The sequence below is a fragment of the Sorex araneus genome, chromosome 3 (assembly GCF_027595985.1).
Source record: "Sorex araneus isolate mSorAra2 chromosome 3, mSorAra2.pri, whole genome shotgun sequence".
NCBI classification, from domain to species: Eukaryota; Metazoa; Chordata; class Mammalia; order Eulipotyphla; family Soricidae; genus Sorex; species Sorex araneus.
The window spans coordinates 95,687,873-95,701,340 of NC_073304.1; the positions used below are offsets into that span (position 1 = coordinate 95,687,873).

Below are 13,468 nucleotides of genomic sequence, written 5' to 3' on the forward strand. Positions count from 1 at the left end.
CATCCCAGAGGATGAAGAGTCCCCAAGGGGCATAGATGGAGGTTAGCAGAGGAAACAGACCCCTCATCCCCCAGTGACTTGTCAATAGGCGTCACGGATGTCACTGGCATCAGTCAGGGGATTAGGGTCAGAGTCTACCTTATGTCCCGTTAGACCTCACTTGCAAAACATCAATTGAAAGGTTGGCTCGAATGGCGCTTTATTTTATTCTGGTGGTGGAAGAGCACACAGTGAGTAACCCTGCAGACCAGAGGGTTCCCCCTGGGCCTATTGTCCAGCCACAAGTGCCCACAGTGCAGTGGCGTGGCGGGGGGTGGGGGTGGGGGGTGGGTGGGTGGAGGGGTTTTAGGAGCTTTAATGTGACCTTTGGCACTAAACAAGATTCCTCCACTCATTCCCTTCACTTCACCACCAAGCCTTCCTTGGGGTAACACTCAAACCAGACAAATACCAAAGCTCAGGACAATCTCGTTTCCCCATGTTTCTCCCTGGACAGGCTTCCAAATCTCGTCTAGACTGGATAGGGTTCGTTATGTCAGAACCTATTTATCCTTTTCATCCCCCAACCCCCACACGTACATATTCCCTTATTCCTTTAAAAAACCACTTTATTGAGGCATAATTGACATACAATAAACCTCAAATGTTTCAGTAAAACGTTGCATAAGTGTTATTATATACTTGTGAAACCATCATCATCCTAGAAGGATAACATAACACTCCCCCTTCTGCCCACCCCCAGATGAGCTACTTACTGAGCAGCTTTCCTGTTCCAATGAATTCATATGTATTTTCTATAACATCAAATCAGTTTAATCACACAGTCTATCTTTTGCAAACTGGCTGCTGTAGTCAGCGTAATGGAGTTTAAGTCACATTCAAGTCTTTAGTATCAATAGTGGAGTGCTATTCCATTGTATAGTTATGCCACCATTTATCCAATTCTATTTGGGCTATTCCCCTGTTGAGGGGGTTATTTCAAATAAGAATACTAGGGACATTATTCTTGACCCACAAGAGTGGAGTAACTGTGTTACATTGTTTTTTTTTTTTAAATAAAATGCCAAATTATTTTCCAGAGTACTCCTACAGCAACATGTAAGAATTCTAGCTTTAGAACTAGAAATTCTTATCCCCCCCCAGCACTTAGGGTTTGTCTTTCCCTTTTAATCCTTCTATAGAAGTATCTGATTGGGTTCTAGTTCCCCTTTCCTTGATTACTCATATTTTCAACATGAGTTTAGGAAGCTCACTGGTTACTCTTGTACCTTTCTTTCCCCATTTCAACATTTTCAAGCTTCTAGGCTTTTCCAGAAACGTATCCTGGACTCAATTTCTTCAATATTGATGTCCTTCATATATTTTTTTCTCCTAGTCGTGGCCCATTTTGTTTTCTGAGTGTCCATCAGAGATCAAAAATTTATGTTTTTGTTGAAACTCAATTATCAAGTTTTCCCCTGCCTTTATAATTCAGGTCTCTGGTGAGAAGTGAGGTTTCACGGAGTTTCCCTTACCATTAACAAGTTGATCACGCACCATTTGTTGAAAAGACTGTCTTTGCCTCATTGAGGTGCCTTAAGTACCTTGAAATGGTTGCCATATGCATGTGAGAACCTTCCGGGACTCTCCATTCTACTGACCTGTTTTGGTTTTTGCCAATACCTAACTGGGTCACATGAAATATAAAAGGTGGGGCAAGACCACCAGAAGATAAGGACTCTGTATGTGTGGAGGGTTCTGGAGGGACTTTGCACAAATTTCCAAAGAACCTGCTATTATGTGGGGTACAGAACTCATAGCACCACTGCACAGTTTCACCAAAAATCCTTCGGGTTATTCCTAACCAATAACTAAGTATGATGGTGGCAGGAAAGGGAGGTGGCCCATAGTCACCCCAATGTAGAGTTCCTCCAACAAGCCAGCTTTGCTTGCAATCTCCCCCTTTCTTTCCCAAACTAACTCAAGCAGTGCCCTAATGTGGGACTCCTTCATAAATCCTCCCCTCCCCACACACACTTCCTTTGGCTAGCACATGTCCATCTGTCCCTGTCCCCGTGGGATTCTGATCTTTCTTGCTCCACCCCCTCTACTCCCTCCTCTCCCCGATCCCTTTCCTCAGTTTACCCCGTGAAATCCCTTGGACGTTCAAGTCAGTCTTCAATTATTCTAGTTCTTTCACACATCTAGATACCTTTTAGAAATCAGCGTGTGAAATTTGATAGGGAAACAGAAAAGCCGGGCTTGGATTTTAATTGGCAGTTCACTGACACCCCCAAATGATTTGGGGGGCAGTCACCACCAAAGGCTCACCGGAATTGACTCTCAGGTTATAAATAATCTCCCCATTGATGAAGTCTTCTGTTTTTCTGGGCAGTGTTTTCATGCTCTTCAGCACAGACCCCTAGGCTTCATGGAATCCCCTCCTTGCCCCGGCCCCCGACTATTTTGTGTTGATGTGTTTGAGAGCCAGAAGGAGAATGAAGGGGGATCCAGGAGGAGAATGAACTAGCATGGGGGAGGAAGAAGCAGGAGGAGAAGCAGAGGAGAATGGAGATGGGAATGGAATAAACTGCAATTAATACTGACCAGCCTGGACCTCGTTCCTTCCTTCGCCTGCCCATCACCATCAACCTCCATGGGGTGGGGGAAATGGAGACCACCAAATGCAGGTGGCCGAGAGTGAGTCAGAGAGAGAGAGAGAGAGACAGAGAGGGAGGGAGAGAGAGAGAGAGAGAGAGAGAGAGAGAGAGAGGGAGGGAGAGAGAGAGAGAGAGCCAGTGCCCTTTAGTAATTACACAACTAAGAGGTGAAATAAGTTACCCAAGTAACAGGAAAAAATACAGATTTGTACCTTTTATTAAAGAGGCTCTTTTTTTACTTGTACTGTGTTTATGGGCTGGAGCAATAGCACAGTAGGTAGGGCGTTCGTCTTTCATGTGGCTGACCCGTGTTCGATTCCTCCGTCCCTCTCAGAGAGCCTGGCAAGCTACTGAGAGTATCCTGCCCACACAGCAGAGCCTGTCAAGCTACCTGTGGCATATAAGTATCACAATGGAGACATTACTGGTGCCCGCTCGAGCAAATATTCTGACCTCCAAGACTCCAAGAACACAGCTAAACAAGAGACTGTTCTCTAAGATATTTGCCAATATCTTAGAGATATTGATAGGCCTTGTATCATACTTGTGTTCTTTGTATGGGGAAGGGGTGGGGTGGGGAGTGCACTCCAGCAATACCTGGGGCCAGACGGGGGGCGGGGGGGCTACTCCTGACAAAAGTCATCTCAGTGGTATGGACCTAAGGTTTGGTGTCCAGGCCTGAAGGTGCTGGAGTGACCTGGGCCACACGTAGAGGTACTATGGGGGCCAAGTGGTGCTGGAGATAGAACTGGGGACCCCATAAATGGCAGGCATCTACACCACCTCTTTGAGCTACCTTCCCTGGTGTGTCCCCTCACTCCAATTTTCTCTAGAAAAAAAATATGCCCCTTGAGCTAAATAGTAATTTCATTTAAAAAATTATTATTGTTGTTGTTGCTCTGGGTCCACACTCAGCACTGCTCAAGGCTTACTCCTGGCCCAGGGATCACTCAGATAGAGCTTGAGGGACGTACAACGTTACAGGGAAAGGACTCGGGTTGGCTGCGTGCAAGGCAAAACGCCCTACCCGCTGTCCTCTCTGCTCCCACTTGTTTTGTTTTAATGAGGAAGAATTGGAGATGAAATCTCCCCTTCAGTGCCTCTCAGGAGAGGCAGAAAATTCTGTTTCAAAATAGGGTAACCTGTCAAGAACTGAGAGCAGTTAATGAGAAATTGGATAAATGACTTAGACAGAGGCGGTCCCCTGAGGTGCACCACCCTTCTGACAGAATGATAATGCCTGCTTTACAGGGTCTCACTGATCCTGACCCTTTGGCAGCTCCTTCTCCTCTCTTATTTAAGACTCTCTGCGTTGCCGTTTAAATCTATCTTATGCCAAACTTCATGCTCTTTCCTCCAGCCCCACCCCAGCCTGCCTGGAAGAACTGGATAAGAACTCTCTCTCACAGGGCATCTGCAGGGGGCCAAGCCTTCAGCAGGGTCGGGCAGGGAGGCCTTTCTGCTGTGCCTGTCACCCACTGGGCTTCCCCACCTTTACCTTCTTCCCACTTCATTTCTTTTTATGACCTCCGACGGCTCACCCCGGAAGAATTGTCAGCAAGTCCGTAAGCATGTTAGACTTTTCTGTGGCCGTTTTTGCCCAGAACATCCTCCCAGCTCTGTGACCCAGTTACACCTAGCTCTCTTCAACAGCCTCAACTTTCCTTCGCTCACACCTTCTCTCCCAGATCCTAACTAACCGCTCTGCAGGGCGTTCACTCTGCCTACAGAGGCCTTCTGGGGGCTCCTTTCATGCACTCTTTCTCCAGCCACTCCACCCGCTGTTTGCAGGAGTGAAGAAATCCCGTCCCTCAGTTCTGCCCACGTCTGCACTGCCTGAAGGGCCTGGCCTTGTCTGGGGGTTTTCTGGGTTTCCCAGGGTGGCCCCTTCTGATCCCATAAAACTCCTCAGGCAGTCAGGAAACTCTGGGGCTTCTTTCACATCTGGAAAACACTCTTTTAATGGGCCCCACCCCCCACCTTTCCTCTCCTGAGTACAAATCCTTCCTATAAGAACCCCGTGTGCGTGTGTCTCAATTTGGACTTCCGGGAACATATTTGACACTTCCCAGTTAAACGTGCCCCTCTCCCTGCCCTCCCCCACCCCCGTGATGCTATCGAAGTCGACTAATCTAATTCTTCATCTAATTTTACTCAAACAGGTAGCTAATTCCTAAATTCCTTTCATTCTCCCATCTCATCAGAAGTCCAGTTCATGGTTTGCTATCAGTCACTCTCGGGTTGGGCTCTCTGCTGGCCAGTGCTGGCTGGTCAGTGGCTCACAGGCTAGGCGTCTGTGTCAGAACAGTATCTCTGTGGGATTGCCAGCATTACTCATGGGGGGCTAAATCTTCCCCCTTGCTCACGTGGGCCCACCCCAGCTTTCTCCCAGTGGCCCCAATTACCATAGTTCCATTGCTGCTAATCGAGAGGAGGCACTCAGGTCCTATGGGTTCTCTGTGCCCTCGGCCCACTCTCTGCTCTGTTCCTTTGCCCATTCACATCTATCCATATGCCGTGCGAATAGACCTTCTGTAAATCTTCAAATTGCCACTCCCTAGACTTGAGGTTTCCTACCCTGGAATTTCCTTGTAAGACCTTTCCAGCCTTCACATTGTTGCGCTTGGTCTTAGAGCAAAGGTCTACTTGTCATTATCTCCTTCCCTATTAAAACTAATTCACGCATTCACTATAAGCGAGCATCACTTTTAGGCAGCGAACTGCTTCGAAGGTCAGGAAAGTGCCCAGTGCCAGACACATCGTGACATGCAAGCAAAATACATGTTGAACCAAACACCACTTTACAACATTTCAGCACAGTGTGGAGTTTGAGCAGAGTTTGTTAAAAGAGCTTCCTCGTCTGGAAAATAGAATTCAGGAGACCAGCCCAGGGGGTGATGAACACTTGAGTGAGTCTTTGTCTAGCGCTCCTCACACAGAACTTAGGACCAGGCTCAGTACTTAGCATTTCAGATGCTCAAGGTCCATTTTTAGAATCGTTACTAGAATCGTAGCTTTCCCACTACTGCTTCACTATTTCAGGGTTGGGGGAGCTGAGGGGGTTTGGTTTGCTTCTGGTCAGACCCTCTTCTGGGGAAATGCCAACTTCAAACATGAGAGTTATTTAAAAAAAAAAAAAAGAAAATCTTGGACCAAAAGGAGGAAGATTCACTCAGAGTGGAAGTTTTGGGCCAAGGGTCTGTCTATATGCACTGTTTCACCCTCATTTAAGGAAGTGCATTAAATGCACCTTCTACTTGGACACTGGGCATCTCCCTAAAGGGAGAGGCATTTTCCCCTCCCCCTGCCCTTCCATAATTCTCACAGAAGAGAGGAATTATCAGCTCCATGGGCTAAACATAATTTTTGGAGAACCCAGTGTACTCATGAACACTTCATACTTGTATCCAGGAGAAACAATAAAAATCAACCCATGCAGATCTAGTAACTCTCCCCTCCACTCCCCTCCCTTACCCTCCCCCCTCCCCAAGTCTAATCCTTTTTCCATGCTTTTTTGAGTGACAACCATAAGTCATAGCTGTCAAACCATGTCGGAACCCCGCCCCCCCGACATCTCTCTCTATAAAATAGGGCAGATACCTTGGAACACACCCTCCTCTGGGGCTTCAGCAACTATAATGAAACAGAGGAAAGAGCACTGGACTGGGAGTAAAGAGAGCTGAGCTCTGGCCCTTACTGCAACTAGCTGCATAGATCTTGGGCAAATCATTTCAACCAGTTCCTTCACCTCAGAATGAGAAGTCTCAATTAAGAAATCGCTGAATTGGGAGACTTAGAAAGTCACGGAGCACTCTTCTTCAGCCCAGGGATGGCAGAGAGGAGAGAAAGGGGGTTTGGGCTCGTGCTGCCCGTGGTGCCCGGGCCCGTTCCCCCAGCAGGAACCCCTAAGATGGTGGGCATATCTGATTGGAGACAAGAACCCTAGGGAAGTAGAGAGGTATGGGACGGCTTAATAATCTTGCACAGAGGATTCTTTTTACTGTAACAAAATAGAGTCTGTGACCATTCATTCTTTTCCGAGCTGCTCAGCTGCCCGGGGAAGCCAGTCTTCTGACACTCAAGAAGGCTGACCTGAAATATTCTCCCAGGGAGGGATTGGCCGGAAGGAATGAGGGAACCTCACCAGCCCGGCTCCTGGGCGGGCTTTTCCCCTCCTGCTTTCCAGAAGAGACTCTAGTGTCGCAGGCAATGGACTGCCTCTGGGATTCGCTTGATGATCAGGCCAAGTTCAGGGCAGGTCACCTCTAGCCACCGTCTTTTCTAGAGTATCTTACTCCGGGGAACCAATAATGCCCCCTCCGCGTTTTGCAGCGGAAGGAAACAACCACAGGGTTTTCAGTCAAAAGACCTACATTGTGTCCGCGGGTCGGGGATAAAGACACGTCATGTCTCTGAACTGATTGATGTTAAGAAGGGTGGGGTGGGCTCCAAAGAGAGGACTTTAGACTCCAGTCTCACCGTGGGGAGAGGGGGTTGGGAGGTTAGCCCTCCGCTACAAACCTTCTGCTACTCAAACACTGTCTGGGGGGAAGCCTTTGGTTGTCACACACAATGAATCCCTATTGATCAGGGATCTTAGAAGGGACAACTGCATAAACCCAGTCACTTTGCAACCAGAAGGCGGGTCTCCCCGCTGTCCCCGGGCATGTCGAGAGGAAACTCTGCGTTTAGCAGCATCAGTCCCATCCCACCTCTTGCCCGGACCCTGTCACCACAGCTGCCCCTGTAAAACCACAGTCCCCTCCCACCCCCCAGCACCCGTCAGTCACTGGACCTGTTCCTGATCTTCGTAGGGTTCCTCTCCCTCGGTGCAGTCCTGAACAGTTGTGATCTGGGGTGCCCCTCCCAGGGAACCCTGCTCGGGCCCGGTGCTGTTCCCCATAGAAAGAGAACCTCAAAGAGTCCACTCCGCCCCCAACTGTTCACTTGGGATGTGCATCACGGCAAGGAATACCCACGTGACCCGCGCTCCCTCCGCGGCTCCCCCGCCCAGCTCAGGTGGGTACCTCCAGCATCTCCCCCACCTCCCAGTCCCATCCCCAGCCCACTTTTCCATTTCCCATTTAGGGAATTTCCCCAGAAAAATGCCAACACTGGTTTATGTTCGCATCCTAGGAAGGTGCCAGGACTTTGCCCAGTTGTTGTGAAGATTAAAGGGAGCAACATGGGGTCAGGTATCACATATTGTTCTGGTGGCTCCAGGGAGCTTTTCAATTATTGATTCACCCCCTCTCCCAGAAAACACCCCCATTTCCCTCCTCAGAGAAAGACCGAGTTCTTCCTAAGGACGAAGCATTCATGAGGCTTTCAGGTTTTTTTGTTTGTTTGTTTTTGTTTTTTTATGTCTAAAGGCTCAGCCTTGCTGAGGAATCTGGCAGGTTCCTGTCTGATCATTTTGATCAAAGTAATAAGGACCCTGTCCAGAGCAAACGGGTCCCCTTTTGTTCTGGGGAGCCACTCACCCCATCCCTTGCAGCAGGATTGTTTTGTCACTAGTACATATTCCCTCACCCCACCCCACCCCGCCCTTGTTCCCCGAGCCCAGCCTGAAGTTTACTGGAGAAAAAAAGAGCCATCAATTTCTGATAGGATTTCTAAGCTATTCCAGAAGAATTCTCACTGTCCCTCCTCATTCATCCAACTAAAATGACCTCTTTTCCCAGGAAGCCCACATGGATGCAAGAGATGTTTTTTTTTTTCTTCAGTTTATGATTTCTGCTGACCTCCCTGTGCCTCCATGCACCCGTGTGCCTGTCTCTGAAATAACCCCGTCTCCACGAGCAGGGCGCAAGTCTCCCCTCTTCATAGCGTTTCTCCTGTGCCTCTCTAATCCCTCTTCCTAAGGCAGCTCGTCTGACAGCCAAAATGACAAGCTCTCCAGCGCAGTTAGCCTTCAGGCTTCCTTGCCGTGCGTATACAAAACCAGCCTCAGAGGAGAGAGTGGCAGGGCTGGTACAATACTAAGGAACCACTGCAAACCACGCAGCTGCCCCTTGCAATAGAATTGTTTCTCTTTCTTGGCTTTTAATTCTCCTGCATACCAGGCCCTTCAAACTGGAAACATCTCCAGTCACACAGCCAAAACACTGATTTACCCACGTACTTGAAACCCACAAACAAGTCTCCACTATCACTTGGCCAGTGCAATTACAAGTGCGTAAAATCTTGAGTTCAAAAGAACAGTCAGAATCTTTTGGTGCTTCCATAGTACATTTTGCTTGGAGGAAAAAAAAAGTTTTCATTTTGTGATTCATCTCAAAATCTGCATTATCACTAACTTCTGAGTAAGGCAAACACAGAATTTTTTTTTTTCTGCCCAGCGTCAGTATCCGTAACAGAAACAATGAAGTCACAAGCAGCTTTTTAAATCAAGTCTGGTATATCGTGTTGGTGATCAGGAGCTCTTTCATAGCAGAGCAATTTTAAGCCCCAGATTTTCTACTATTGTCCTAATTTGAAATACCTTGACCCACTGCAACTCTGCTTATAGACAAAGTAGCCCATTGTTTTTTAGTTCCAAGAAGATGTTAGCATATAGTTTAAAGGTTAAGTGACACAGACAACTCATTAAAAATAAATAAGTAAGCATCACTGATTCAATTTGTCTTTATTGAGCTGCATTCCTCCCCCCCAAGCCTGTTTGCTTTGATTTGTCCTATCTCTAGATAAGAGTATCACCGAGCCCAATTAAAGAGGTTCTCACTTTGCTCTTATAAAACATTCCTTTATACATTTTTTAGTATCCCCAACCCCACACGGGTTTAGAAATACACAGTCTCATTTGAAGGGGCACAAATGCAATAAAAATTATTCCTCATCTCGAACTCCAGTTTTCTATCAAGGTAAATTTAAATCTTCAACTCCTGGTTACCTGAAACAAACATGGCTAGAATTTCTCCCTATATTTTGAGTTCTTGCATGAATCTTTACTTATAGAAAATGCTTTTGTGCTATCTGAGAGGAAGGACAGTCCTTCAATATTTGCAACAAAAGACCATCCTGGGCTCTCAGAATTAACACTGGAGGCTGAAGTTTGCAAATAAATTCGGTGCTGTCCTTTATTTTGTCCCATTAAAACATGCACCAGGAAACAACACTTGCAGCCCAGCAGTGCCCACCCTTAGGATGCAGACAAAATAGCTCTCTTCTCTTTTGCCTCCGTGTTGCTTTTTTTCAGTTTTTTTTTTTTTAAATCTCCCTTCAAATGAAAACAAAGTCTGAAAACACAAAAACAAAAACAGATTTATTTCCCCCCTCCAGCCTCAGGTCAATGAAATATTTGAAGTAACTGGTCTCTCCCATCATAAGATTTATGTCGAAGTTAAAAAAGAAAAAATAAAAACAAGCAATAACAACCACCAAGCCCCCCATCAAGCAATAGTTAATAGAACAGAATGCATGCTATGAAAAGTTAGCCCAAACCAACTAATAATCCCTTCCCGAAGAATCTATTTCAAAGACTCTCTCTCTCACTAGTTGCATGAGATTTCTCTCTCATTTGGTCAGGGGGGAAAAAAGGTGCAATAGCATGGTTACCTGCTTCAGCTGGTCACTTGTAGTGAGAGGCTCTTGAAGGAGGCGCAGAGTTTTGTTAATGATGCGCGGCTGCTTAAGAGCCGGGCGGTTTTTCTGGCAATCACTCTTTGTGTGCCATCTTTTATAAAGGTGCTTCTTGTTGCTAAGAGATCAGTTGCTTAGAGACCAAATCATTAAAATAAATATATATATATATGTCAGGGGCCAACATAAATTATAACCAAATTTTTATCATCTCAGCTTGCCCTCTGAATACTCTGCTACTGCGGTGGATCACCGCGTACCAAGGGAACCCAATTACAAATCACAAAGAGAAAAACGGACGGTGAGGAGGAGAAAAGATCTATTTGTACACTCCCGTGGACAGACAGTAACGCCACAGGCTCCTCGGGAGGGGTCACAGCGCCACCAGGCTCTCTGCAAAGTTGGGGACTCCTTGCAGGGGACTCCTGCATGCATCCCCACACCAGGGCATAGCCACCCACCCCCACACACCCCCTCCACCCCCACCCCCTACAAACTTGAATGCACTTTTGGAGGATGGAGACATGGGGACTGTGGCACGACTTTAGTCTTTTCTAAAGGAAAAGGCTGCACGGCAAAATGTAAGTGGGAAATCTGCCGTGATCTCAGCTGCCAGCCAGATATTTTCATGTGTGAGCAGTTGTCACTGCTTCGGGTCCGGACGTGTGTGTGTGTGTGTGTGTGTGTGTGTGTGTGTGTGCATGCTTTGCAGGGGGGGGGGACTGGGTGTGTCTGGCTCTCAAGGACTGTGCTCTTCACTCTTCTCTAGAGTACTCACAAACAAGGACTGGAGCCAGCAAGGAGAGGAAGAAAAAAGGACAATTTGAGACATCAGGAGAGATTTGTCTTTAGCATCATTTTGGTCTTTTTTTGTGCCCCTGTTGTGGAGACGCTACAATTCAAGACTCACGCCCTGTCTAATTTCTTCCCCCGCCCTCCACCTTTTTCCCCCTTTTTCCCCATTTAGTCTGTTGCTGTTACAGTAGAAAGAAGTCTCACAATGGAGATGTTACTGGTGCCCGCCGGGGCAAACCGATGAACAGGATGACAGTGCTACAGCGCAGTGCAGTGCCATTTCATCATTGTTTTTAGTGTGTAGAAGGCTCTTAAAAGAGGCAAAGGAGCAATGGTATTTCCAGTTTTAAGCAGAGAGGAAGATGTCTGAGGACACAATCATGCTAGATTGACCCCATACCCCGCCTGTGCCCCTGGGTAACCTCCATCTCTCCTTCCTTCTCGCAGTGTCTCTGGTCTTACCTTGGGTGAGAAACAGGCAAGCAAGTTAGGGCTCAAAGACACATGAAGTTTAAAATGAAGTAGAGAGGCACAAAAACCTCAGCTCTCCCCACCCCACCCCACTCCCACTAGACTCTGAAGTGCTACCGTTATTATTATTATAGGCTACCTTCCTGCCTGAGTTTGGCGGGGGGGGGGGGGGGGGGGGCCTGCGGTGCGGGTGGGAGGGGAGCGCCCCCTGGGATGGACCCACTGTGTGGTGTGAGAGGGCTGGAGAGGTGCTGCCTTGGGACTCCGGAGGGGAGGAGAGAGAAATCCCTTCCCTTCTCTGCTCACTGCCTGATTGACATGGTCCCAGCACCATTCATTTTACAAAGTAGGGGAAAGCCCCACAAGCCAATCTCTTGGGTTTGTTTTTTTTTTTCTCCTTAGAGCTCTCTGCCAGGAAAATGCACTTGCAGCCTGTGCAAACAGGAGGGAGCTTCACTAAAAACTCAGCAGTTTAATTACTTGCATAATAAAGTGACAAAACAAATGAAAGGATATTCCGCTTGCAAGGAATCGCAAATTCATTGCGCGGAGAAAGGAGAGGGTGACTTTGCCCGCCCCAGCTACAACTGACATGGACATTGAAAGTGTCCAAAGAGGCCATCTGAGTGTTGAAGAAATTGAAGAAATTGAAGAAATTCGGGGTGACCCACCCAGCCTGATTTTCCCCTTAATCCTGTTTCAAACATCCCCAACTCCAAATTTCTCTGTTGATTTTTTGGTTTGGTTTGGTTTTGAGAGTGAGAAAGTTGGCAACAGAAAGGGAAGGGATCTAGCAGAGAGGAAGTAGAGAAATAAAAAGCAAGAGAAGCAAGCATTTTTGAGTCCCTGGTCGGTACCTAATGCTAATTGAAGGAAGAGGTGGGGTGAAGTCAGGAACTCAAATGTGTGTTCCTGGAGACGAAAGCCCCCTCATGCTTTTTCCTTCTTCCCTCTCAACAACTTTGTATGGGGATTTGTGGCTGAAAGTGCAGCTATATGTTTTTGTTAAAATTCTAAGTCAGAGGAGGAAAACACTGGAACCAGCCAATGTTATGGGCTTGTGGGAAATTGTACCCCTCACAAAACTCTGGTCCCCTGGTGAAACAAAGTCGGTCTTGAGGGCAGGCACACGTGTGCCCAGTGAGAAGGCAGCTTAGGCTCTTTTTGGGTAAAAGAGGCAGCAAAGGTGCAAGCAGGTCAGAATAGAATAGGAAGCTGTCATGACTTCACGACTTTACGCTTTATGCTTTAAGGTGCCTGCTGGCTGGCTCTGTGAAATGTCCCAGCCTCTAATCTTCTGTACCTGTGAAACGTTTATGTGTCTACTAAACAGATCTGTCTACTTCAACAATAGCTCACATGTTAGGGAGCCAGGATGGGGAGTGCTATTCCATTAAACAAATGGCCGGCCGGCCTGTAAGCCCACTCATGGCGGCACAGGGGACCATATAAGGCTATGACGGTCCTTGTGTATTTGTGTCACTCTGTCACCAGGATCAGTTGGGATGGTTAGAACTTGTTTGGTAGCAATGGGGCCAGAGGGCGAGCCTGTTCTGCTGACCTGCTTCTGAAAGCAAAGCCACTAGGCCCTGTTCCTCTCACACCTGTATCCTATGTCTCAGTCCCTCTGCCTCCCATCTGGTTCTCCCCTGCCCTGTGGTCATGGACTTGGGGGGGTGGGAGGGAGAATCAGTCCCTAGCACCACCCCTGCCACTTAGTCACCTCGTGCCTCCAGGGACGGGACTTGGACCTGACCCAGGCCCACTCCAGCCATTCACCTGGACTAGCTCTCTGTCAAAGGGCCCAGCTTGCAGCCTCCCTGCGAGGTTCCGGGAAACAGGTAGGGTGGGGAGGGGTGGGGAGGCGGAGGGTTCTCTGTCTGCAGATAGATGTCCCTCCTTGAAGATGTTAAAGAAACGTTTGCCATGGATAGAACTGTTGGCGTCAAAGAAATGCACCTAGAGTCACGTGGGGCCCTGCC

General features: G+C 47.7%; 1 protein-coding gene across 2 annotated transcripts in view; it reads right to left on the minus strand.

Moving 5' to 3' along the window:
• The window catches only part of LOC101552379 (aromatase), a 72,671-nt gene extending 62,242 nt beyond the window's left edge, over positions 1-10,429 (minus strand). Inside the window, exon 1 of one of the 2 annotated variants that reach the window (XM_004611771.2) lies at positions 10,197-10,429. The gene's annotated coding sequence lies outside the window, so the exon portion shown is untranslated. Of the gene's footprint in view, positions 1-7,434; positions 7,557-10,196 lie in introns of those variants that run through there. The other variant, XM_055131422.1, reaches the window with a different exon arrangement.
• Between the last annotated feature and the right edge of the window lie 3,039 nt (positions 10,430-13,468).